The sequence below is a fragment of the Chiloscyllium plagiosum genome, unplaced genomic scaffold (assembly GCF_037043375.1).
Source record: "Chiloscyllium plagiosum isolate Xiang-an unplaced genomic scaffold, Cpla_swu_hap1 HiC_scaffold_12, whole genome shotgun sequence".
Lineage (NCBI taxonomy): Eukaryota > Metazoa > Chordata > Chondrichthyes > Orectolobiformes > Hemiscylliidae > Chiloscyllium > Chiloscyllium plagiosum.
The window spans coordinates 35,704,282-35,730,302 of NW_028270150.1; the positions used below are offsets into that span (position 1 = coordinate 35,704,282).

Sequence of the window (26,021 nt, forward strand, 5' to 3'; positions counted from 1 at the left end):
TTGAATGCATTACCCCACTCTGTGGTTCCTGTCATTAGAAACTAAATGTTTTATGTGTTGTTTGTGGATAATTTATTATTGTAGGTTATATTGTCAAAATATTAACATTAGATATTATGAATTAAAATACCTTCCTTATCCAAAACTAAGGTCCAGATTTCTGTTTGGGCTTGGGAAAACTGCACTTTTGTGCCTTCCCCAATGTACACTTGATCCACCTGAAATTTTGTCTGCCTCGTTTGCTTTTTGTCCTTTCACACAGGGTTTGGTTTTGCCATGCATTTTGTGAGCAATGTTGAAATGCGTGAGGATGGTGGGCAGAGGTGGGCTGGTTAGAAGCCCCACCTCAGTTCTCCAGTGTAACAGCCCGGCACCCAATAAGATTTAATAGTCCCTAAACCGCATTTCTCACTCCACTTCACTGCCCCACCTATTCCATGATGCCCCATTTCCCTCCAGATCACCCATGCCCCTCCATGGCCTTTTGCCACACCCCTCCCAATCCCATGCCACTCAGATTTTGCCACTTCAGGTGATGTTGGATCACCAGTGCTGTTTTCATTTCCCCCACTCTCATGTATCCTGACTGGTGTGGTAGTCCAGTCACACACTAACCAAAATGTCTGACGGCAAACTTAGAATCACAGAATTGTTGGAGCACAGAGGAGGCCATTCAGCCTATGAGCATATCATTTATTGGTTTTCTTGTGCTTCACCATATTGTTCCTCTTCAAATGATCATCAGGTTTAACCTGTCTACACCACTGTCTCAGGCAGACCATTCAAGACTCTAAAGACATTTTTCACCATTTCACTTTTGCTTGTCTTACTAATTACTTTAAATCCATGAATATCATTCTTTATCCTTTTTCACAAGAAGAAACATTTTCTCCTGATTTATTTTGTTCAGAACCATAATGATTTTGAAGATCTCTTTTTAGCCTTGTCTTCACCAAAGTCCTAACTTTTCGAGTCTGTCTTCATGTCTGAAATTCCATATGTCTGGAACCATTCTCACAAACCTCTTCCACTGTCTTTCCTATGCCTTCACATCCTTCCTAACGTGCAAAGCCCAAAATTGGAATAGTACTCCAGCTGAGGCCAAACTAGATCTGTATCTTATACAAGATCAACAGAACCTCCTCCTTCTTGTGCTCCATACCCCTGTTAGTAAGGCCTAGGATACTATATGCGTCATTAACTGTTCTCAACCTGTTCTGTTCTTTTTAATTAACTAAGCATATATACACCTCAGTCCTTCTGCTCCTGCACCACCTTTAGAGTATAGCCTTTGTTTAATATTACCGCTCCATGTTCTTCCTACCAAAATGTAGCACTTCATCTGCTCCCCCCACCATCTGCCCACACTACTAACTCATCTCTGCTCTTCTGAGGTTTGCACTGTCATCCTCCAATTTTTCAATGGTCGCTATTTTATAGGGACCTGAGCAACATGAGCTATAGAGATATTTGTGGCATATCGGGAGGTAAATGCAGGGAGGCCAGTCTCAACTTAAAATCATCTTTTGTGCTTTTCACAAGTGCCATGATCAGATTCTTGCTAGGGAGTGGTGAGGTGCCAATTGATGGGGATTAATGTTTGCTAAAAGCCTTGTTAAAAAAAATCTGGAATTAAGAGTCTAACGATGACCATGAATCCATTGCCGACTGACAGAAAAACCCATCTGGTTCACTAATGTCCTTTAGGGAAGGAGACTGCCATCTTTACCTGGTCTGGCCTACATGTGACTCCAGACCCACAGCAATACGGATGACTCTTAACTGCCCACTGGGCAATTAGGGATGGGCAATAAATGCTGGCCTAGCCAGCAATATCCTTATCCCATGAATGAATTAAAAAAAAAACACTTCATTAATATTCAACCTCCCATCTGACCAAACTTACCAGACAAGGTAGATATTGAGAAAATTAGATGAGACAAACAAAGTGGGTACCTTGTGGATTCAGCTAGTCATTTGCTTTGAACAACCTCTACAGTGGAAACTGGGCATCAAAATGCAGGGTGTACTCTGTGGGAAATGGTCACAAGATTCCTTATCCACGTGAGGGTATTCAACATGTGTCAGTCTCTAAGAAACAAGAATATCTCTGATTCACTTACAAAGTGCTTCTGCATTTCAATACTGTTACACCAGCTACAGTGGCAACGATCTTTATAAAGCTGCAGCTAGGACACTGTGCTCAGGGACACACACCCAGCTCCAGGGCCGGTCGAGGCTGTATCTTTGAGCTCTTCATTTACTTCTATAGTACTATGTATTCGAAGCATAGTGAGTACCTAGATGCTCACAGTATCCCTGTTTGGCTTTGCCTTTTTGCTCTTTGTTCTCTAAGCTAGAGATACCAGGCTCATATTACTCCTGTTTTGCCATGCCATTTCACACAGGCACAAAGCTAGGAAGCTTGTCATAGATGCAGGTCTCAATCAGCTCAAGGGCATAACATTCAATCAGGAGGACCTGGCACAGTAAGTCAGTATCTGATGCCAGTCCAAGGCCTGCTCATGACTGCCAGAGTCAAGAGTCTATCCTCATAAAAGATGAGGAGGCAAATGTCTGGCAGCACACCTCTCATCTTGAATTTTTTTGCCGTATTGTGGGCTGTTTCTCTCTTGGAACAAGATAGAGAGATTGATTTAGACAATAGACAATAGGTGCAGGAGTAGGCCATTCTGCCCTTCGAGTCTGCACCACCATTCAATATGATCATGGCTGATCATCCAGTATCTTGTTCCTGCCTTATCTCCAGAACCCTTGATTCCACTATCCTTGAGAGCTCTATTCAACTCTTTCTTAAATGAATCCAGAGACTGGGCCTCCTCTGCCCTCTGGGGAAGAGCATTCCACACAGCCACCACTCTCTGGGTGAAGAAGTTTCTCCTCATCTCTGTCCTAAATGGTCTAACCTGTATTTTTAAGCTGTGTCCTCTTGTTCGGCACTCACACATCAGCTGAAACATGTTTCCTGCTTCCAGAGTGTCCAATCGTTTAATAATCTTATATGTCCCAATCAGATCCCCTCTCAGTCTTCTAAACTCAATGGTATACAAGCCCAGTCGCTCCAGTCTTTCAGCGTAAGGTAGTCCTGCCATTCCATGAATTGACCTCGTGAACCTACGCTGCACTCCGTCAATAGCCAGAATGTCTTTCCTCCAATTTGGAGACCAGACTGCACACAGTACTCCAGGTGCAGTCTCACCAGGGCCCTGTACAGCTGCAGAAGAACCTCTTTGCATCTATACTCAATCCCTCTTGTTATGAAGGCCAGCATGCTATTAGCCTTCTTCACGACCTGCTGTACCTGCATGCTTACCTTCATTGACTGGTGTACAAGAACACCCAGATCTCTTTGTACTGCCCCTTTACCTAAATTGATTCCATTTAGATAGTAATCTGCCTTCCTGTTCTTGCCACCAAAGTGGATAACCATACATTTATCCACATTAAACTGCATCTGCCATGCATCTGACCACTCACCTAACCTGTCCAGGTCACCCTGTAATCTCCAAACATCCTCCTCACATTTCACCCTGCCACCCAGCTTAGTATCATCAGCAAATTTGCTAATGTTATTACTAATACCATCTTCTATATCATTAATATATATTGTAAAAAGCTGCGGTCCCAGCACTGATCCCTGCGGTACCCCACTGGTCACTGCCTGCCATTCCGAAATGGAGCCGTTTATCACTACTCTTTGTTTCCTGTCAGCCAACCAACTTTCAATCCAAGTTAGTACTTTGCCCCCAATACCATGCGCCCTAATTTTACTCACTAACCTCCTATGTGGGACTTTATCAAAAGCTTTCTGAAAGTCCAGATATACTACATCCACTGGATCTCCCTCATCCAACCTCAAAAAATTCCAGAAGATTAGTCAAGCATAATTTCCCCTTCATAAATCCATGCTGACTCTGACCTATCCTGTTACTACTATCCAGATGTGTCGTAATTTCATCCTTTATAATAGACTCCAGCATCTTTCTCACCACTGAGGTCAGACTAACTGGTCTATAATTTCCTACTATCTCTCTCCCACCTTTCTTAAAAAGTGGTACAACATTAGCCACCCTCCAATCCGCAGGGACTGATCCCGAATCTATCGAACTCTGGAAAATAATCACCAAAGCATCCACGATTTCTCAAGACACCTCCTTCAGTACCCTGGGATATAGACCATCAGGCCCCGGGGACTTATCAACCTTCAGACCTACCAGTCTCTCCAACACCAATTTCTGGCAAATATAAATTCCCTTAAGTTCAGGTCCTTCTGCCACTGTTACCTCAGGGAGATTGCTTGTGTCTTCCCCAGTGAACACAGATCTGAAGTACCAATTCATTTCTTTGTTCCCCGTAATAAATTCCCCTGTTTCTGTCTTCAAGTCTTAACCATTTTTTTACCTTTCACATACCTAAAAAAGCTTTTACTATCCTCCTTTATATTTTTGGCCAGGTTACCTTCGTACCTCATTTTTTCTCTGCGTATTTCCTTCTTAGTAATCCTCTGTTGCTCTTTAAAAGCTTCCCAGTCCTCAGTTTTCCCACTTATCTTTGCTATGTTATACTTTTTCTCTTTTAACTTTATATGTTTCTTAACTTCCCTCGTCAGCCATGGCCACCCATGCCTCCTCCTAGGATCTTTCTTCCTTTTTGAAATTAACTGATCCTGCATCTTCTGCATTATACACAGAAATATCTGCCATTGTCCCTCCACTGTCATCCCTGCTAAGGTATTGCACCATTGAATTTTGGTCAGCTCCTCCCTCATAGCTCCATAGTTCCCTTTATTCAACAGAAATATTGTCACTTCTGATTGTACTCTGTCACTTTCAAATTGAAGGTTGAAGCTTATTGTATTATGGTCACTACCTCCAAATGGCTCCTTCACTTCAAGGTCCCTGATCAATTCTGGTTCGTTGCACAATACCAGATCCAAAATTGCCTTCTCCCTGGTTGGCTCCAGCACCAGCTGCTCTAAGAATCCATCTCAGAGGCACTCCACAAAGTCTCTTTCTTGAGGTCCAATACCATCCTGATTCTCCCAGTCTACCTGCATGTTGAAATCCCCCATAACAACTGTAGTAACATCTTTGCGACAGGCCAATTTCAGCTTCTGATTCAACTTACATCCGATATCCAGACTACTGTTTGGGGGCCTGTAGATAGCTCCCAAGAGAGTCTTTTTACCCTTAGATTTGATTTATTATTGTCACATGTATCGAGATACTAGTGAAAAGTATTGTTTTGCATGCTGTCCAGATGAATCATACCATACATTAGTACATCAGGGTAATAGAACAGAATGCAGAATATAGCATTACAGCAACAGGGAGGGTGCAGAGAAATATCAACTCTGATATATGAAAGATCCGTTCATTAGTCTGATAAAAGTTGGGAAGAAGATGTTCTTGAATGTTTTGGTATGTGTTTTCAAACGTTTGTATCTTCTGTTGTTCTGGAAGAGAGTGGAAGCGAGTATAGTCAGGGTGGGAGGGTTCATTGATTATGATGGCTGTTTTCCTGAGGAAGCGAGGAGTGTAGACAGAGTCAATGGGAGGAAGGCTGGCTCGCATGATAAACTGGGCTGCGTTCACAACTTTGTGATTTCTTGGGGTCTTGGGCTGAGCAGTTGTCATACCAAGCTGCGATGCATCTGGATAGTATGCTTTCGATGGAGCATCAATAAAAATTTGTAAGAGCACTGTAGACATGCCAACTTTCCTTAGCCTTCTGAGGAAGTAGAGGCATTGGTATGCTTTCTTGATCGTAGTGTTGGCATGGATGGGCCAGGACAGATTGCTGGTGATATTGACTCCTATGACCTTGAAGCTCTCAACCACTTTCACCTCAGCACTATTGATACAGACAGTGATGGGTCCTTCACTCTGCTTCCTGCAGTCGATGACTAGCTCCTTCATTTTGCTGACATTGAGGGAGAGATTATTGTCTTTACACCATGTCACTAAGTATTCAGTCTCTTTCCTGTGTTTTGTCTCATCCTTGTTTGAGATCTGACTCATGACAGTGGTGTCATCAGTAAATTTGTACAAGTTAGAACTGAATTTGGCCACATAGTCATGAATGTAGAAAGAGTGTAGTAAGGTGCTGAGTATGCAACCCTGCAGGGCACTGGAGTTGAGGATTATTTTGGAGGAGGTGTTCTTGCTTATTCTTACTGACTATGGTCTGAGGGTACAGTTGCAGGGGGAAGCAGCGTCCTAGGCCTCAGAGTTTGCAGATGATTTTAGTCAGATATTAGGGGAGATAAAAGTGGCACGGAGTGGCAGGCAAGGTTAGCGACGTCAGGGACTGGGAGGATGAGAGCATGTGAGGGAAGATTTTGCAACCGATGGTGACAACGGCAGAACATGAGCATGTTGGGAGGTGTAGCAAAGCTACAGTGAGTGCAAGTATTGAACAGAAGATGGAGGCGATTACCCTGATGGAGAAGGACTGTGACTTGCTTCTTGCAGTCTAGGCATTCCTCTGGATGCTGAGACTGCTGTAACCTGGGTGCCAACCTCGGCCACCTTTGCTGATCCTGGGGGAGGCAGAGGTGCCGTGCCAGCAATCCAGCATGACCTCCAGGACCTGTGCAGGGGCGAATGTCAGGCACTGTGCAGGGCATCCCTGGATTGACAGTGCCGGTCCCGGTGCACAACACACTTTAAAGACGGCATGTGTAAAAAGGATGCCAATGTTTCAGCCAATATCCAGAGTTGTCATAAGAAAAGCAAGTGGTAAGATGGGGAGGAAATCAGAAATGCAAGATACCATTGGTTAGTGTTGGTAATTGGGGTATATGGTAAGAATGGAAGAGAAAATCTGCTGGGGCCTCAGTGAAATCACCTCCCTAAAAAAAAAACGCGACGTACCTCTGACTTACCCAAAAAAGTGTAAGATTTAGCTGAATATTTCTCAGTGTTATATGATTGCAAATGAAGGCCTATTGAAATCGCCTACAAAAGTTAAACCATTTCTTCAAGATAACCTTCCTCAAAACCTTTCATGTAAACATAGAAAAATTGCTGCCATTTGCCTGGTATAATCTCTTGTCCTGCAACGATTAAGTTGGGGATCCTTCAGCATGTGTGGGATTTGCCCGAGTCTGTTAAACGTAATGTGTCTATGTCATCTATCTCAACAACTGTGGTCTTAACATTAGCTAAGGTTCCAATTTTCAACAAGTTATAGTAAGCTTGTGCACTTACTATGTGGCAGTTTAAATCTGCAAATTTGCTTCGAACGACATTTAAGCGGTCACCCTACAGCTTAAGGAAGTGCAGGCAGGGAGGAATGTGTGACCACCAGACAGAAGAAAGGACCAGACACCAAGTACAACTCAGTTTTTGGCATTGGGAAAACACTGAGAATGATGGTTCCTCTGTGGCGATCAGCCAGAGCCATGTAGGTGGTCCAGCTGCTCCGGGAGCTGGAAGAAGTGTGGAAGAACTGTGGTGGTATGGAATTCATTAATGAGGGGAACAGATAATACTTTGTATCTGTAGGCGTAACTCCAGGATGGTATGTTGCCTCCTGGGTGCCAGGATTAAGAATGCAGGGCATTCTGAAGGGAGGGGTGAATAGCCAGAGGAAGGTCATGGTCCATGTTGGGACCATTGACTTAGGAAGAGAGGGAAATGAGGTGCTGCCAGCAGACTTTAGGGAGTGAGGCAGGAAATAGAGATGCAGGCCTTCAAAGGTAGTTCACTCCCGCTTGCTCCCAGCGCCACGCAGTGGTGAGAATAGGAATAGGAGCAGAATAGAGCAGATGAATGTGTGGCTGGAGAAATAGTGCAGGAGGGAGGATTTGAGATTCCTGAGGTATAGGGACCATTTCTGGGGGAAATGGGACTTGTATAAGTTGGACAGGTTACATCAGAACAGGAATGGGATCGATACCCTTGTGGCAAGTTTTGCTAATGTTTTTGGGGTGGATTTAATCTAGATTGGCAGAGGGATGTGATACTGACAAGTAGTTTGAAGAGAAGGTAAGCTGAAATGGAATTAGAAGTTAAAACATGAGAACATGTGAAAAAGGAGAAATATGCCATCTGGCCCATCGAGCCTGCTCTGCCATTCAATAAGATTGTGGCTGGTCTTTCATAGACTCAGCAACACTCACCCGTCTGCTCACCATAACACTAATTCCTTAACCGTTCAAAAATCATTCAACAAGCTAGCCTCAACTCCTTCTCTGGGCAGGGAATTCCACAGACTCACAATCCTTTGGGTGAAGAAGTTCTTCCTCAGTTCAAACCTAAATCTGCTCTCCCTTATTTTGACATCATGCCCCCTTGTTCTTGTTTCACCCAACAGTGGAAACAATCTCCCTGCCCCTGCCCTTATCTATTCCCTTCGTAATTCCATATGTTTCTGTAAAATCCCCCCCCCACCATTCTTCTAAATTCCAATGAGTATAGTCCTAGTCTACTCAGTCTCTCTTCAAAAACCAATACGGTCAATTCAATTATCAACCTAGTGAACCTCCTCTGCACCCCCTCCAGTGCCAGTACATCCTTTCTTAAGTAAGGAAACCAAAATCTTATACAGTATTCCGTGTGTGGCCTCATCAGCACCTTATACAGCTGCAGCATAACCTCCCTATTTTTAAGCTCCATCTCTCTGGCAATGAAGCACAAATTGCATTTGCCTTCTTAAATACGAGTTGCAAACCACCTTTTTGTGATTCATGTGCAAGGTCACTCAGCTACCTCTGCACACCAGCATGTTGCAATTTTTCACTATTTAAATAATAGTCCATTTTGCTGTTATATGCGAAAGTGGGTACTGCAGATGCTGGAGATTGAAGTCAAGATTAGAGTAGTGCTGGAAAAGCACAGCAGGTCAGGCAGGATCCGAGGAGCAGGTGAATCGACGTTTCAGGTATAAGCCCTTCATCAGGAATGAGGCTGGGAGCCTCGGAGGTGGAGAGATATATGGGAGGGGTGTGGGGCTGGGGAGAAGGTAGCTAAGAGTGCAATAGGTGGATGGAGGTGAGGGTAATGGTGATAGATTGGAGAGGAGGGTGATGCAGATAGGTGGGAAGGAAGATTGACAGTTGGGACAGGTCATGAGGATGGTGCTGTGCTGGAAGGTTGGAACTGGGGCAAGGTGGGAGGAGGGGAAATGAGGAAAATAGTGAAGTCCACATTGATGCCATGGGGTTGAAGGGTTCCCAGGCAGAAGATGAGGTGTTCTTCTTCCAGGCGTCAGGTGGTAAGGGAGTGCCGAAGGAGGAGGCCCAGGACCTACATGTTCTTGTCAGAATGGGAGGGGAAATTGAAATGTTTGGCCACGGGGCGGTGGGGTTGGTTGGTGTGGATGTCCCGGAGAATTTCTCTGAAGTGTTCTGCGAGTAGGCATCCTGTCTCCCCAGTGAAGAGGAGACCACATTGGGAGCAATGGATGCAGTAAATGACATGTGTGGAAGTGCAGGTGTAACATTGATGAATGTGGAAGGCACCTTTGGGGCCTTGGACGGAGGTGAGGGGGGAGGTGGCGCAGGTTTTGCAATTCCTGCGGTGGCAGGGGAAGGTGCTGTGAGGGGAGAGTGGGCTCTCAGGGGGCGTGGACCTGACCAGGTACTCGCAGATGGAACAGTCTTTATGGAAAATGGATAGGGGTGGGGAGGAAAATATATCTCTGATGGTGGTGGAAATGTCGGCCATATACATCGTATCTTCCACCGACATTTCCGCCACCTACAAATGGACCCCACCACCAGGGACAGAACATATCTGCAGTCCAAAAGACATGGATTAATCAGGAATAGTCAACATGGATTTGTTAAAAGAAGGTTATGTTTCACAAATTTGCTCAAAGTTGTTGTGGAGGTAGCCAGGAGTGTCGATGAGGGTAAAATATTTGATGTAGTTTACAAGGGCCTTAACACAACGTTTGATAAAATTCTTCATGGCAGACTGGTTAAGATAGTAAGAGATCATGGGATCCAAGGCAAAATAGCATTTTGGATCCAAATTTGTCTGAGAGACAAGAAGCAAGGGGTGATAGTAGAGGGATATTTCTGCGAATGGAAGTCTGTTTGCAGTGGGGTTCCACAGGTTTCTGTGCTGCGGTGCTTGCTATCTGTGTATATTGATGATTTTGTCTTAAATCTAGGGGGCATGATCAAGAGGTTCATGGATAACACACAAAACAGTAGGGTGGTGAACAGTGAGGAGGTTGGCTGTAAGCTACAGGAGACCAGCGGACCAATCTACTGAACAGAGCAGTGTCAACTGGAAGTCAGCCACAGAAAACTGTAAGGTAATGCAGTTATGGAGGGCTAACAAGACAAGGGATTGCACTGTGAATGATAGGATTCTGGAAAGGACAGACGATCAAAGTGTGCAATCCCTGAAGGAAGCAGTGCAGATAGATAAGATTGTTCAGAAGACATAGGGTCATAGAGATGTACGGCACAGAAGCAGAGTCTTCCTTCCAACTCGTCCATGCCGACCAGATATTCTAAATTAAACTAGTCCCATTTGCCAGCACTTGGCTCATATCCCTCTAAAACCTTCCTATTCGATCTTACTATTGAGCTTATAAGTTCTGCCTGATTTGCTTTCCCAAAATGCAGCACCTCACATTTATCTAAATTAAACTCCATCTGCCACTCCTCAGCCCATTGGCCCATCTGATCAATATCCTGTTGTAATCTGAGGTAACCTTCTTTGCTCCCCAGTACACTTCCAAGTTCGATGCCATCTGCAAATTTACTAACCATACCTCCTATGTTCACATCTAAATCATTTATATAAATGATGAAAAGCAGTGGACCCAGCACCAATCCTTGTGGCACACCACTGGTCACAGGTCTCCAGTCTGAAAAACAACTCCCCTCCATCACCCTCTGTCTTCTACCTTTGAACCAGTTCTGTATCCAAATGGCTACTTTTCCCAGCATTCCACGTGATCTAACCTTGCTAACCAGTCTACTGTGAGGAACCTTGTTGAACACCTTACTAAAGTCCAAACAGCTCACGTCCACTGCTCTGCCCTCATCAATCCTTTTTGTTCCTTCATCAAAAATTCAATCAAGTTAGGCTTGTACAGATTGATATTAAGAAAGTGCATGTGCTGGACATTCTAGCATCAAGATAGATAAGTCCCCAGAACCAGACCAAATATATATCCAAGGTTACTACGAGAAGTGAGGAATGAGATTGCTGTGCCTCTGGTGATGATCTTTGCATCCTCACTCTCCATGGGAGTAGTACTGGATGATTGGAGGGAGGATGTTGTTCCCCTGTTCAAGAAAGGGAATAGGGAAATCCCTAGGAATTACTGACCAGTTAGTCTTACATCTGTGGTAAGCAAGGTACTGGAAAGGATCCTGAGAGATAGGATTTATGACTATTTGAAAAAACATAGTTTGATTAAAGATAGTCAACATGGCTTTGTGAGAGCCAGGTCATGCCTCATCAGCCTTATTGAGTTCTTTGAGGATGTGACATGACAAGTTGATGAAGCAGTGGATGTGGTGTATATGGATTTCAGTAAGGCAATTGATAAGGTTCCCCACAGTAGGCTTATTAAGAACGTTAGGAGATACGTAGCTGTCTGGATACAGAATTGGCTGGCCAGAAGAAGACAGCAAGTGATAGTGGATAGAAAGTATTCCACCTGGAGGTCACTGACTAATGGTGTCCTGCAGGGATCTGCTCTTGGACCTCTGCTCTGTGTAGTTTTTATAAATAATTTGGATGTTGAAGTGGAAGGTAGGTTAGTAAGTTTGCCAATGATACAAAGGTCGGTGGTGTTGTAATAGTGTTGTGGGCTGTTGCAGGCTACAACAAGACTGCTGAGCCGGGCTGAGAAGTGGCAGTTGGAGTTCAACCTGGATAAATGCAAAGTGATTCATTTTGGAAAGTCTAATTTGAATGCAGAATGCAAAGTTAAAGACAGGATTCTAGGCCGTGTGAAGGAACAGCGGGATCTTGGGGTCCACATGCATAGATTCCTCAAATTTGCCATCCAGGTTGATAGGGTTGTTAAGAAGGTGTATGGTGGTTTTGACTTTCATTAACAAGGGGATTGAGTCTAAGGGGGTTAGACTTCACTTGTGTTCACTTCTGGTCACCTCATTATAGGAAGGATGTAGATGTGTTAGAGAGGGTGAAGAGGAGATTTACCAGGGTGCGGCCTGGATTGGAGGGCTTGTCTTATGAAGAGAGGTTGAGTGAGCTAGGGCTTTTCACATTGGAAAGAAGAAGGAAGAGAGGTGACTTGATAGTGGTGTACAAAGTAATGAGAGGCATAGATAGCCAGAGACTTTTCCCCAGGGCAGAAATGGCTGTCACGAGGGGTCATAATTTTAAGGTGATTAGAGGAAGGTATAAGGGAGATGTCAGGTAGTTTTTTTACACAGACAGTGGTGGGTGCGTGGAATGCACTGCCAGCGGTGGTAGTAGAGTCAGAGACATGAGGAACATTTAAGTAATTGCTGGACAAGCACATAGACAGTAGTAAATTGAGGGGTGTGTAGGTTAGGTTGATCTTAGATTAAGGTAAATGCTTGGCACAACATCGTGGGCCAAACGGCCTGTACTGTGCTGTACTGTTCAATGTTCTAAATTAGTGAGACATGATTTCCCATGCGCAAAGCCATGTGATTATCCCTAATCAGTCCTCGCCTTTCTGAATATATGTAAATCCTGCCCCTCAGGATTCCCTCCAACAACTTCCCCAACACTGATGTCAGGCTCACCAGTCTATAGTTCCCTGAATTTTCCTTACCACCTTTCTGAAATACGGGCACTATAGCCAACTTCGAACATTCCAGCACCTCATTTGTGACTATCGATGATCCAAATGTCTCAGCAAGGAGTCCAGCAATCACTTCCCTAGGTTCCCACGGAGTTCTAGGGTGCACCTGATTAGGTTCTGGGGATTTATCAACCTTTATGCGTTTTAAGACGTCCAGCACCTTCTCTGTAAGATGAACATTTTTCAAGATGTCACCATCTATTTCCCCAAATTCTGTCTCTTCCATTTCCTTCTCCACAGTAAACTGTGGGATACTTGCCTTTATTGGTTAAGGTGTGGAACATTTGAGCAAGGAGGTTATGTTGGAACTGTATAATGTGCAGGTTAAGCCACAACTGGAGTACTGCATTCTATTCTGGTCACCACATTATAGAAAGGATGTGATTGCACTAGAGAGAGTACAGAGGAGATTCAGTAGGATCTTATCTGAGCTATGAGGAAAAATTAGATAAGCAAGGGCTGTTTTCCTTGGAGCAACAAATGTTGAGAGTGGACATGATAGAGGTATATAAGACTATGATATAGGTGGATACGAAGGCCTTTTTTCCATTACTAAAGGGGTCAATGACCAGGGGCATAGACTTAAAATAGGAGGTAGAAGGCTAAGAGGAGAGTTGAGTTTTTTTTCATTCGGAGAGTGACCTAATTCTGGAACTCACTGCTTGAAACAGTGGTTGAATCAGAACTTCTTGTAACATTGAAGCAATATTTAGATAGTCATTGGAGTTATCAAAGATACAGGCCAACTTTGGAGACTGGGGCTAGTGTATTCAGATCATTGCTGATCTGACACAAAGGGCCTAATGGCTTCTTTCTACACTGTAAGTATCTATGAGTCTATAAATTGTGACAAAGTCTATGACTTTGATTGTTCTTTCCTTTAAATCCAGCGATGTGGGAACAGTGGTTGGAATGGCAAGGGGCAAGGTAACACAAAAGAAAATTAGTACTCAGCAAATCCAGTCTCTTTACAATCTTAAGGAAAATGCAGAATATATAATTAACAGAAGAGTAGAAGACATCCATTAAAAATAAATTGTTCTTTCTGAAGAAAGAAGCATTCCCTGTAAAATTTGGCACTTGTGCTCCTTCCTAGAAATGTATGATTCAGCGTAATTCCCTCCTTGTTGCCTTTATTCAGTGCCCAGTTTGGTTAAAGATAGCTGTGAGGATTGCTCGATGGCCTATATCATTCAGGGCATGCAAGCTATGTCGTTGATGTCGCACATAAACAGCTGATGCATCATATGCCCAAGAGGGGAGCGGAAATATTCAGGGCCAGTGGCTGCTGCTGGTGGCAGAGCCAAGTTGGCAGGATTTCACACGTCAAGGTTTTTTCAGATTTTCCATTACTTTCCTTTTCAGGAGATGCAGTGTAGTTGCTATATTTATTGGTTTTGTGGCAGAGTTTTCCATTCCCTCAATGAAATGTGTTTACTGTACTGTATCATTTAGAGCAAGGTACAGAAAAATCTTTCAAGAAGGAGCAATCTCCCAACTCATTAAACAAAAACTGTACAGTACAGGCTTTTACATCTGTACCTTTTTATAGTAATCTTGATTGCCCTCTCACTGTAACCATGTTTTCCATGTGATAGATGTTTTGAAAATGTAACGGCATGAAGACCAGAAGCCTTGGATAACCTTATATTACTGCAGTTGAATTCTTCATGGACTGGTTCTCTATTGCTATGACAGTTGCTACAGGGGTATCTTCTAATGTAGAAAAGATGTATATCAGCTTAAGTCTGAGCATTGATGTTATCAGTATATTATTATGTTTCTTTCATGGTAGAAGGAAGCATTTTGATTTTGTAACATTCAGTGTGAATATGCAAAAGGCAAATACAAAGTTCTATCTCCAAACTTGTTCCATAAGATCTGAAGGCCTTCAGAAGCTGCTGGAGCCTGCATTGTCAGGTGACTGCAAAAGCATTGCTGCGAGTGCAGGCAGACATGAATTCTGCCTTCCTGAGAGATGTTTAAGCAGTCTGGTGTCAATGTAGGCCAGAACAGATAAGGGCAGAAGATTTCCATCCCTCAAGGACATTGGTGAACCAGATGGGTTTTTACAATTGATTAAAGTTTTCATGGTTCCTAGCACTGAAGATAGCTTTGAAGTGCAGATTTTATTCATTAAGTTGAAACTGCCCCAGCTGTTGTGGGATCGGAGCCCTTGAGGATTACCCTTAGCCCTTGGAATACTAGTCCAGTGATATTACTATGAAGACATCATCTGTTCTGAGTGGTGAAGGTATTTAGTAGGATACCAATCATACGGGTTACCATCCAGGCAAGTGTAGAGTATTCTGTTACACTCCTGACTTATGCCTTGAAGATGGTGGACAGGCTTCAGGTAGTCAGGAGATTTCGCACGGGCAGCACAGTGGCTCAGTGGTTAGCCTCACAGGGACTTGGGTTCAATTCCACTCTCAGGCGATTGTCTCTATGGAGTTTGCAGATTCTCCCAGTGTCTGCAAGGGTTTCTTCCAGGTGCTCTGGTTTCCTCCTACAGTCCAAAGATGTTCAGGTTAGGAGGATTGGCCATGCTAAAGTGCCTATTGTATCCAGGGTGTGCAGATTAGGTGGATGAGCTATGGAATATGCACGGTTACAGGGATAGGTGGGTGTGAGTGGAATGTTCGGAAATATTCCTCAAGTTGGCATCCTGTATCCCAGATGTAAAAGAGACCACATCGGGAGCAACGAACACAGTAGATGACGTGTGTGCAGATGCAGGAAAATCTCTGCCGGATGTGGAAGGACCCCAAAGAACCCAAAAGAGATTTTCCTGCACTTCCACACTCGTTACCTATTATGTCTATTGCTCCTGATGTGGTCTCCCCTACACTGGGGAATTTAGAGACATTCAGCGAACATGTCTGGGACACATGCACTAAACAACCCCACTGCCCTGTGGCCGAACACTTCAACTCCTCTTCCCACTCTGCCAAGGACATACAAGTCCTGGGCCTCCTCCACCACCAGATTCTAGCCACCCAATGGCTGGAGGAAGAACACCTCATCTTCCGCTTTGGGACCCTCCAACCACATGGGATCAATGTGGATTTCACCAGTTTCCTCATCTCCCCTCCCTCCACCTTATCCTAGATCTAACCCTCCAACTTGGCACCTCCCTCTTGAACTGTCCTAGCAGTCCATCTTGTTTCCCACCTATCTGCTCCACCCCCCATTCCAACCTATCACCATCAACCCCCACCTTTATCTCCCTATCGCATTCCCAGCCACTATCCCCCCCAGCACCACCCCACTCCCACTTATCTCTAGCCCCTTTGGGCCTTACCCACATTCCTGATGAAGAGCTTATACTTGAAATGTCAACTCTCCTTCTCCTCAGATGCTGCTGACTGGCTGTGCTTTTCCAGCACCACACTTTTTGAGTCTGATCCCCAGCATCCTCACTTTCTCCTTGTACGAGATGGTAATCAGCCATTCAATTAGCTCCTCAAGGATTTCCATTGAGACTGCTGGCAAACAAGTTATACAAAGGGGCCTTGTGGTGCAGTAGTAGTGTCTCTTCCTCTGAGCCATGCGCACTGGTTCAAGGCGAAAGTGAGGACTGCAGATGCTGAGATTAGAGCTGAGAATGTGGTGCTGGAAAAGCACAGAAGGTCAAGCAGCATCCGAGGCGCAGGAAAATCGACATTTCGGGCAAAACCGCTTCATCACGACTCCTTCCAGATGAAGGGCTTTTGCCAGAAACGTCGATTTTCCTGCTCCTCGGATGCTGCTTGACCTGCTGTGCTTTTCCAGCGCCACACTCATGGCCCCAGGTTCGGGTCCCACTTGCTACAGAGCTGTGTCATAACAGGTGGATCAGAAAATATCCAACAAGTTGTATAACAGTGTATTATAGCTGCCAGTTAAGAGTGCTCAATTGCAGTGCTCAAATGAACTGGATCATTCCAGCTACATGAAGTGCAGATGTTTACTTGAAATCTGGAAACAAATGACAAAGGAAAATGAGTGTTATCCTAAGTCCTTGTAGAACACAGTCAATGCTTTGCTCGTTGTCTTTTTATCTTAGTGCTTACAATATTGCCTGCAAGGAATACGAGCCCAGTTTAATTTAAAACACACCATTTAACTGTGACTGATTTCCAAATTCTTCAATGAAAAAGAGAAAATGTTCCAAAATATGACAGTAATTCTAGCCTTGATATTCTAATTACATAGCAATGGATGGAGTCCAAACTAGACATGTACTCTAACGTATTGTCCCAAGTCAAATTCTGCAATAGTTTAAAGTAATTAGACCAGTTTTAGCTATTGAATACTAAAGAATTTTGATCTTTTCAATGATGTGAACTTACTTTGTTGCATGAGACATTTTTTCACCAATTAGTTTGTGATAAATTATAAAAATTTTATAATTAATTTTAATATGCCTCCAGGAAAGCTAATAGTATAATTTTGATGAAAAGGTTCATTATCCTCACAGTTCCAATACAAACATCTGGTCGTACAGCTACCCTTGAGTCCTCTTGGCCTATTATTCAATCTGTTAATAATTTAAAATTAAACAAGTCCAAATTGAACGTCATAAGAGTTAGCGCGCATCATTTCACCAGCATTGCCAGGAGCATTGACAAAGCTCACTGCACAGAGCATTTGATTTGAAGACTGCTAGAAATCATCATTGGCATTAAGGACCGTGAGCATCCATCCTACATACAATATGTGATTTGTTGTGACACTGCTTAGGTCATGCTCTGAAGGCCGATTGTACAACAATTGGAGGTAAGCCACAACTATGACAGCCAATTTCAGCTTCATGGGCCTGAGAGGAAGCCTCAAGCCAAATCATGTCTCAGCCAGGTCCTCCCTAAGAAAAATTACCAATGATCTTCAAAAAGATAAGACGTTAGATTTATACCCATTGTTTCCCAAAAAGGTTACAAAATATGCAAATATCTTCCTGAAACAGTGCACAATTCCAAATTCTACCCAAATACGTTGTACAATTCCACAAAATAGGGCAAGACTTTCTCTGTTCGTTTAAAGAATAGTATCAAGCTATATAAAACAACTTGCGATATTGTTTGGACAGAACCAAATGAAGTGGGTTGGGAGTAAATTTACTGAATGTTAGCCCTGGCCCACAAAGTACTAATAATCAAACTTTCAAAGAGTATATTCACCTGTCAAAGGTGATCTGTAATAATTGTTCAATCCTGTCAGGGGCAGAAATTAAACTGGTAAAAGTAAAACGCAGACATGGCCAAATCATGCTTTACAAAGCAAGTTGGAGATTGTAATGGATCCAAGGAAGAGGAATACAAATTGGCCTGAAAAACAAAACAGAGGAGCAGGAGCAATTGAGAATTCAGCAAAGGAGAACAACGGGATTGATCAAGAAAAAGAAAATAGAGTACGAGAGTAAGCTTCCATGGAACATATTAAACTGACTGTAAAGAACATTCCTTGGGTTCCTTCTAGTCAAAAACAGGGGAATTTATAATGGGTAACAAAGAAATGGCTGACCAATTAAATAAGTAACAAAGGAGTTTCTGCATTTACAAAGGAGGGCACAAAGGGCATTTCAGAAATATTGGGAACACAGGGTTCAGTGAGAAGGAGGAGCTGAAGGAAATCCGTATTAGTAGGGAAATTATGTTGAGAGATTGATGGGATTGAAGGCAGATAAGTCCCCAAAGCCTGATAATCTACATCCCAGAGTACTTAAGGAAGTGACCTTCGAAGTTGTGGATGCATTGGTAGTCATCGACTAAAACTCTATAGACTCTGGAATTGTACCCACAGATTGGAGGGTAGCTAATGTAACCCCTTTATTTAAAAAGGGAGGCAGAGAGAAACCCAGGAATTACACACCACTCGGCCTGACACTCTTGGTAGGGAAAATGCTAAAGTCAATTATAAAAGATTTAATCATGAGCACTTAGAAAACAGTGGGAGGAGCAGACAGAGTCAGCAAGGATTTATGACAAATCTACTGGATGTAATTCATATAGTTGATAAGGGGAACCCAGTCAATGTGGACTCTCAGAAAGCTTTCAACAGAGTCACACATGAGAGATTAGCATTTAAAACTGAAGCACATGGGATTGGGGCAATGTATTGAAATGGATAGAAAACTGGTTGGCAGACAGGAAATGAAGGGTAGGAATAAGTAGGTCTTTTTTCTAATAGCAGGAAGTGACTAGTGGGGCAATGCAGGGATCAGTGCTAGATGCTCTGCTTTGACAATATATGCTAATGATTTAGATGTGGGAACGACTTATAATATTTCCAAATTTTCAGATGACACAAAGCTGGGTGGGAGGGTGAGCTGTGAAGTGGATGCAGAGTTGCTACAGTGTGATTTGGACAAGCTTATTGAGTGGCAAAAGTATGACAGTTGCAGTATAAAGTAGATAAATGTGAAATTATTCGCTTTGAAACAAAAAGAGGAAGGCAGATTGTTTAATGAATAGCTTTAACTTAAGAAGGGAATGTAAAACAAGACCTGGATATCATTGTACACCAGTCACTGAAGGTAAGCATGCAAGTGCAGCAGGTGGTAAAGAAGCCAAATGCTATGTTGGCCTTCATAACGAGAGGATTTGAGTGCAGGAGCAGGGATGTCTTGCTGCAGTTATATAAGGCCTTGGTGAGGCCTTGAATATTATATGCAGTTTTGGTCTCCTTATCTGAGGAAAGATGTCTTCTGAGGGAAATTGATTCCTGGGTTGGCAAAACTGAAGTATGAGGTGAGGTTGAATCAATTAGGATTCTATTCTCTGGAGTTCAGAAGTATGAATAGAAACCTTTAAATTTCTACCAGGACTAAACAAAGTAGATGCAGGAAGGATCTTTCCAGTGACACAGTAATCTTGAACCAGGGTCACAATCTAAGGATGCATGATAAAGCATTTAGGGCTGAGATGAGGAGTTATTTCTTCACCCAGAAAGTGGTGCGCCTGTGGAATTCTCTCCTACTGAAAGCCATCAAGGCCAATACATTGTATTATTTCGAGAGGTAGTTGTATATAGCATTTGGGGTTGACAAGATCAAAGGATATGGGGAAACACAGGAACAGGCTATTGAAGTGGATGATGAGCCATGGTCAAAATGAATGGTGGAGCAGGTTTGAAGGGGCGAATGACCTACTCCTGCTCCACCTGATGAAGCAGCGGTGCTCCAAAAGCTTGTGATTTCAAATAAACGTGTTGACTATAACCATAAGTCATGTGACTTCTGATTTTGTTCACCCCAGTCCAACACAAGCACCTCCAAATCATGACAGGATAATAGCAGAATGTGAATGGATATGTGTCCAATGAGAACTACTTATGGCCCTTTGTTCAACCTGTTTATCCTTTTACTCTTGCTGCTGAAAATGGGCAGGACCATTTTCCTCGCTGGAGTTCCCTCCCATCCAGGAGAGGATAACTTTAGGACCTGGAAAATAGCAGAGCTGCTCCAAAGAAGTGGAAGCCCTGTAGTGGCTTTGTCTCCTTCAGTTTAGTTTCAAGCACTTAGCTGTTGAAATCTCTGATCTTCTTCAAAGTACTTAGTGAAATATTGCATGTAATTTATGATGTGGTTCTGCCTCATTTGCACCTTTATAAACTCTTCTGGTGCAACCAAGTTCTCCCCTGCATTCTTCTCCTAGACCCCACCCGAGCAAAACAGAGGATGGCTAGAGTTTGCTTCAATAGAATTTTCCACTGAAAGAAGTAGGTTGAGCTTGAGTTCCAAATTCCATCTAAACTTTTTGAAAAGCCTATTTTTTATCGTGGGGGTAAGGAGAAGAGATGACAAAGAACAATAATTTGTTTCCTGATTACTACTAACTTCAATTACTGTGAATATGCACGAATTCAGCCCAACTAATCAACACCAGTATTTCTGCTTCACTCTTGCTTCCTCTCTCCCTTCCTTATTTAACTCTGTCTATGTAATCCTTTATTCCTTTTGCCCTCATATATTTTGATGTATTTATGTATTCCCCTTCAATACATCTGTGCAATTCACATCAGCCACTCCCTGTAGTAGCAAGTTCCAGAGTCTCACCATGTTCTGGATAAAGAAAAAAGATTCTTCTGAATTCCCCATTGGACGTATTAGTGACTATCTTGTAGGTTTACCAGACATATACATGGAATAATATATTTTCATCTGAAGAGTGATTGGACAAGCTAAGCTTTTACTCAGTGTAATCTAGAGAAGTAAAAGGCAACTTGATTGAAACATATGAGGGTCTTGACAGGGTGGAGGTGGAAAGGATGTTTCCTCTTATGGGAGAATCAAGAATGAGTGTTCACTGTTTAAAAATTAGCCCATTTTAAAGAGTGATGTAGTGATTTATTTTTCTCTCTGAGGCCCACAAATCTTTGGAATTCTCTTGCCCAAAGGGTGGCGTAGGCAGAGTCCTTAAATATTTAGACAGCAGATGTGAAAAGATTTTTCATAAACCAGAAGTTGAAAGTTCTATTTTATGGATAGGCAAAAATGTGAGTTGGAGATTCCAATGAGATCAGCCCTGATCTTATTAAGTAGCAAAACAAGCTCAAGATCTTGAATAGCCTGCCTCTGGCCCATATTTGTATGTATGTTATATTGGTGGCCTCAAATCGCCCTGTAGTAATTCATCGACTAAAAGACATTAGAGCACAAAAAAAGGGCCATATGGCCCATACGCACCTGTCAACAAATATCTGGTCACACTGGTCATATCTTCCTGTTTATAGACCATAGCTCTATATGCTATGGCAATGCCAATAGATATGGAAATACTGCTTCATTGTTTTAGAAGTTTTTTGCAGGTATTCAACCACCTTTTCAGACAGTGACTTCCAGAGTCCCACCACCTTCTAAGTGAAAAACATTCTCCTCAACTCTCCTGTTAGTCTTCTACCGCCTACCTCAATTATACCCGGTTATTGACCCCTCTATTAATTGAAAAGAACACCATCCTAACCCCCACTTCATAATTTTATACATGTCCAAAGCTCCCTTCTGGCTGTTCCAATGAAAACAACCTCAGGCAATCCAATCCTTCCTCATACTCGGACCCTATAGCCTATGTAGCATCCTGGTAAATTTATTTTGCACCTTCTAGAGTGCAACATCCTTCCTATAATATGGTGGCCAGAACCAGTATTCCAGTTGTGGCTGAAAAAACATCTTATACACTCCCAGCATGACCACCTTGCTCTTGTACTCTTTGCCTTGGCTAATAAAGACAAGAATCTGATATGTTGTCTTAGCCACCTTATCCGCCGCCTGCCCTGTTGCCTTCAGGAGTCTGTGGATGTACACATCCCCTCCCCTCTGGTCTTCAGCACATTCCAGAGGATCCTGCTATTCATCATGTAATCCCTTGGCTTGTGAGCCCTCTTCAAGTGCATTACCTCACACTCTTCTGGGTTAAATTCCATCTGCCACTTCTCTGCATGGCTGCTGTCCATTTATATCTTCCTGCAATTTACGACTATCCTCCTTATTATTTACCACCCTACCAATTTTCATGTCACCTACTTCTCTGTACATCTGCCTGGACATGCCTTTCGTAATCTTAAAGAGCTCTATTAGATTGAGAAAATAATCTGATCATCCTTTTTTGTATCACCTCAAATTGATTGAAATAGAAATTCGTTTGTGGATTGTGTGCTTATTCTGCACGTTTATTAGCTTCATCTTGTTATTTGTTGTAACACTGCTGAATGTTGGCCATCCCTGTCAGGTTTGGTGGGTTGAATTTTCAAAACCACTATTTGATGTGCGCACTGGCCAGTCAACTGGGAAAACTTTACAACATTAAGAAAATGAGATAGGCAGAGGTGGGTACTGCAGGTGCTAGAGATTAGAGTCATGATTAGAGTAGTGCTGGAAAAACACAGCAGGTCAGGCAGCATCCGAGGAGTGGGAAAATTGACGTTTCGGGCAAAGGCCCTTCATCAGGAAACAGATTTCTGATGAAGGGTCTTTGCCCAAAACGTCGATTTTCCTGCTCCTCGGATGCTGCCTGACCTGCTGTGTTTATCCAGCACCACTCTAATCGTGACTCTAAGAAAATGAGATGCTTGACATCGAGGAAAAAGAAGTCTGATTTTACCCAAGGTTGGAGCAGCAAGAAGAGAATCTCGGTAGTGAGAGTTAGGGGCCTCGGTAGTGAGAGTTAGGGGCCTATTTGCATGCATTTACATCTCATCACCTATTATTGTTTTGTTCAGTGGTTTACAATATTTGGTTGCTGGGACATAAAGGTCTTGGAGAGTGTCCTCTGCTGCTGAGGCAAGGATTCTTTCACATAAGGTATGAGTAAATGAATGTTGGACACCTGTGACCCATCATGGCTCTCTCCATCCTATTGAACTCTGTTTCCTGAGATAGTGGGAGAGATTGAGCGGCACTGTGTCTCAGTGACTATGTGTGGAGTTTGCATGTTCTCCCCGTGTATATGTGGGCTTCTTCCGGATGCTTTGGTTTCCTCCCATGGTCCAACAATGTACAGGTTGGATGGGTTGACCATGGTAAATGTAGGGTTACAGGCTGGGTCTGGCTGGAATATTTTTCACAGGATTTGTGCAGATTAGATGGGCCGAAAGGTCTCTTTTTGCACTGTAAGGATTCTGTGATTCAGTGAGCTAGAAATGGTTGGCGTAGCTGTTAGCTGTAAGGTAGGGAGTGATGGAATTAGTGAGATGTTCCAAGGGAGTGAATTTGCAGTTCAGAGGCCATTCAGGGTTAGTCATCTGGGGAGTTGGGACGGCTGAGAGTGAGTGAGGGAAGATGCTACATACAGCAGTGAGATTGGTAGACCTTGGGTTGAGGTAGTGCAATAGCACAGAGAGAATGAGTGTGAGATAGCAGAGTAAAGATGATGGCTCCCTCATGGAGTGCACATGCTTCGCATTCTGCTGGGTGTTCCTCCTGACTGTGGATACTGTGCTGACTTGGTGGTAACCTCCGAACTGTTTGGCAGGGTCTGGTGTTGTGACTGTCCTTGATGATCATAAGGAAAGAGACCAGGCCTCCTCTGCCATCACCCAGGATCTCAAGGGTTCCTGTCAGCAAATTGGAGTGCCAGCTTGTCTCTGCCAGCCATTTCTGGAGGTAATTCTTCTAACATTATGAGCTATGTAAGGTTGTTCTGGATTTGTAGTGATTAACCTCGTGCACAGCTGGGGTTCAAATCTGGTACTTGGTGGCAGGAATCCCAGAAGGTTGCGGTGTTAGTGATACCTCTGCTGCAGGGAAGCACAAGATATCATGAGAGTGGCACCTGGGAGGTGAGGTGAGCAGTGTAAGATTGCATGACATAACTGTGATGAGATCAGAAGCTGACAGACTCTGGCTGAGATAACTTGTTCAAGCTCAGAGAAAAACCTTTCAAGAATCTCTAAAGAACTGACACAGCCAGTTTTTCATAAAATTCAGTCTGGTGGCCCGCAAGTTTGCAAATGTTGTATTTGATTCAGATGTATAGATCGTGGATGTAAATTATGCATTGTAGTCATAGCATTGCTTCTTGTAGGATTTCACTTTACCTTTACTTCTATTCTCTGCTTTCTGCCTTTCAGCCAGGCAGCTATACATTTATTCATTGACTGTTTGCACTAACCTTCATTTATTAATCTATTATCTATTAATCTATTAACCTTACTGGAGATCTTGTAGAAGTCTCGCTGCATTACATCTACTGAATTACCCCTCTCTGCTCTCTGTTTTCTCTTTCCAGCAAATAGGCAAAGCAAGACATTCCCTTTTAAAATCCGTGTTGATTATTCATTGTTATATTTTTTGATTTTAAAATATTTTTCTCTTCATTAATATAGCTTTTATTAGTATTCCTGTTACTGATATGAATCTGACTGGTGCTTGGTTCTCAGAGCACATTGTAGCTGTGTGCTTAAAATAGAAGTATGAAGTTAGCTGTCCTCCAATTTTCTGGCACTACACAGTTATCCAATAAATCCTTAAATATGTGGAACAGCGTCTCTGATATCTGTTCCTTAGATTCTTTCAGAACCCATGGGTGTAGTCCATCCACACAAGAGATTTTACTCTCTCAGACTTTGATTAATTTCTTTAATATTGCTCCTCTTCTTTTTATTTTAAATGTGGTTATATCATTTCTCAGCGTATCTTATATTGTCACGTCCCCATGATCCATCTTCCTAGTAAACTCTACAGCTGAGTAATTACTTAATAATTCTGCTATTAAAATGTTCTGTCTGTGATTTTATCAGTCTCTGACTGCCTTATTCCCATTACAACCTTCCCTTTTTTATTGCATTGCATTATTTGATGTTACATTACTTCATAATTTATTTTAGTAATTCCTGTTTGCCTTCTTAACTTTTTTATTACTTCTCCAATCTCTTCATCCTCTTCCCCTCTGCTGTCCTTGAATTTTGGGTACCCTCATTTTTACCCATTTCTTTAACTGATGTCTCATTTGTTTGATTTTGATTTGTTTCCCTGGGTTTTGTTGAGTACTAGTTTAAATGTTTCTTATTATTGTTCAACATTAATATTCTGTTTGTTTTCACAAAGTCTATCCTCAGCCTCTCAACGTTAGGTTTCATTTGCCTTGGCCTTTGACATGCTTATGTCCTAATACTGTATAGTGTATTACATCATTGTTACTAGTGCCTGGGTGGTCATATCCGTTTAATTCTCCTATTTCCTCTGTCACATTCCCATAGTTGGTTTAATGATTTTTTTACTAACTAGTTTCCTCAGGCTTGCAGATCCCTTGTCCATCAGGAAGAGAGGTGGTCAGATTTTCCTTGAGGTCATGCAAATATAACAGTGTATCATCTCTGCCATTTTGTGCTCTCTATCTGCCATACTTTCGTCAAACTCTTCTCCCTCACAACTATTTTAACAAGTTTCCATTTTGGCTCCAAAGGATGTTCACCTTACAACTGAAAGGAATTACCATTCTTTGAGGGATAAGGACCCTCAATTGACATCACTAGACTGAAAGACTCTGCACATTATTCTTATGGGCTATTGTTTGAGGACATCAATTTTCTTTCATTCATAATTGGTAAAGCTACAACTACAGTAAGACAATTTGTATGCCAAACAGTGGAAACAACAAACAGCAGACAGGGCTAATCTCTGGAGTCCTGCCACATTCAGTGATGACTGGTGGTGGATAATTAAATAAATAACAGGAAGTAGTTGTTCCACATGAATATGTTAGAGGAAGGGCAGGGTGGGAGTAGGGGGCAGGGGTTAGCCCATC

The 26,021-nt window shown here is 42.8% G+C and overlaps 1 protein-coding gene across 11 annotated transcripts in view; it reads left to right on the forward strand.

Moving 5' to 3' along the window:
* cmss1 (cms1 ribosomal small subunit homolog) overlaps positions 1 to 26,021 on the forward strand; it is a 397,195-nt gene that overhangs the window by 332,910 nt on the left and 38,264 nt on the right. For 2 of the 11 annotated variants that reach the window (XM_087992623.1, XM_087992628.1), the window contains exon 4: positions 10,144 to 10,290. The exons of the other annotated variants lie outside the window; for them this stretch is intronic. The gene's annotated coding sequence lies outside the window, so the exon portion shown is untranslated. The remainder of the gene's footprint in view (positions 1 to 10,143; positions 10,291 to 26,021) is intronic. 11 annotated transcript variants of the gene reach the window in all.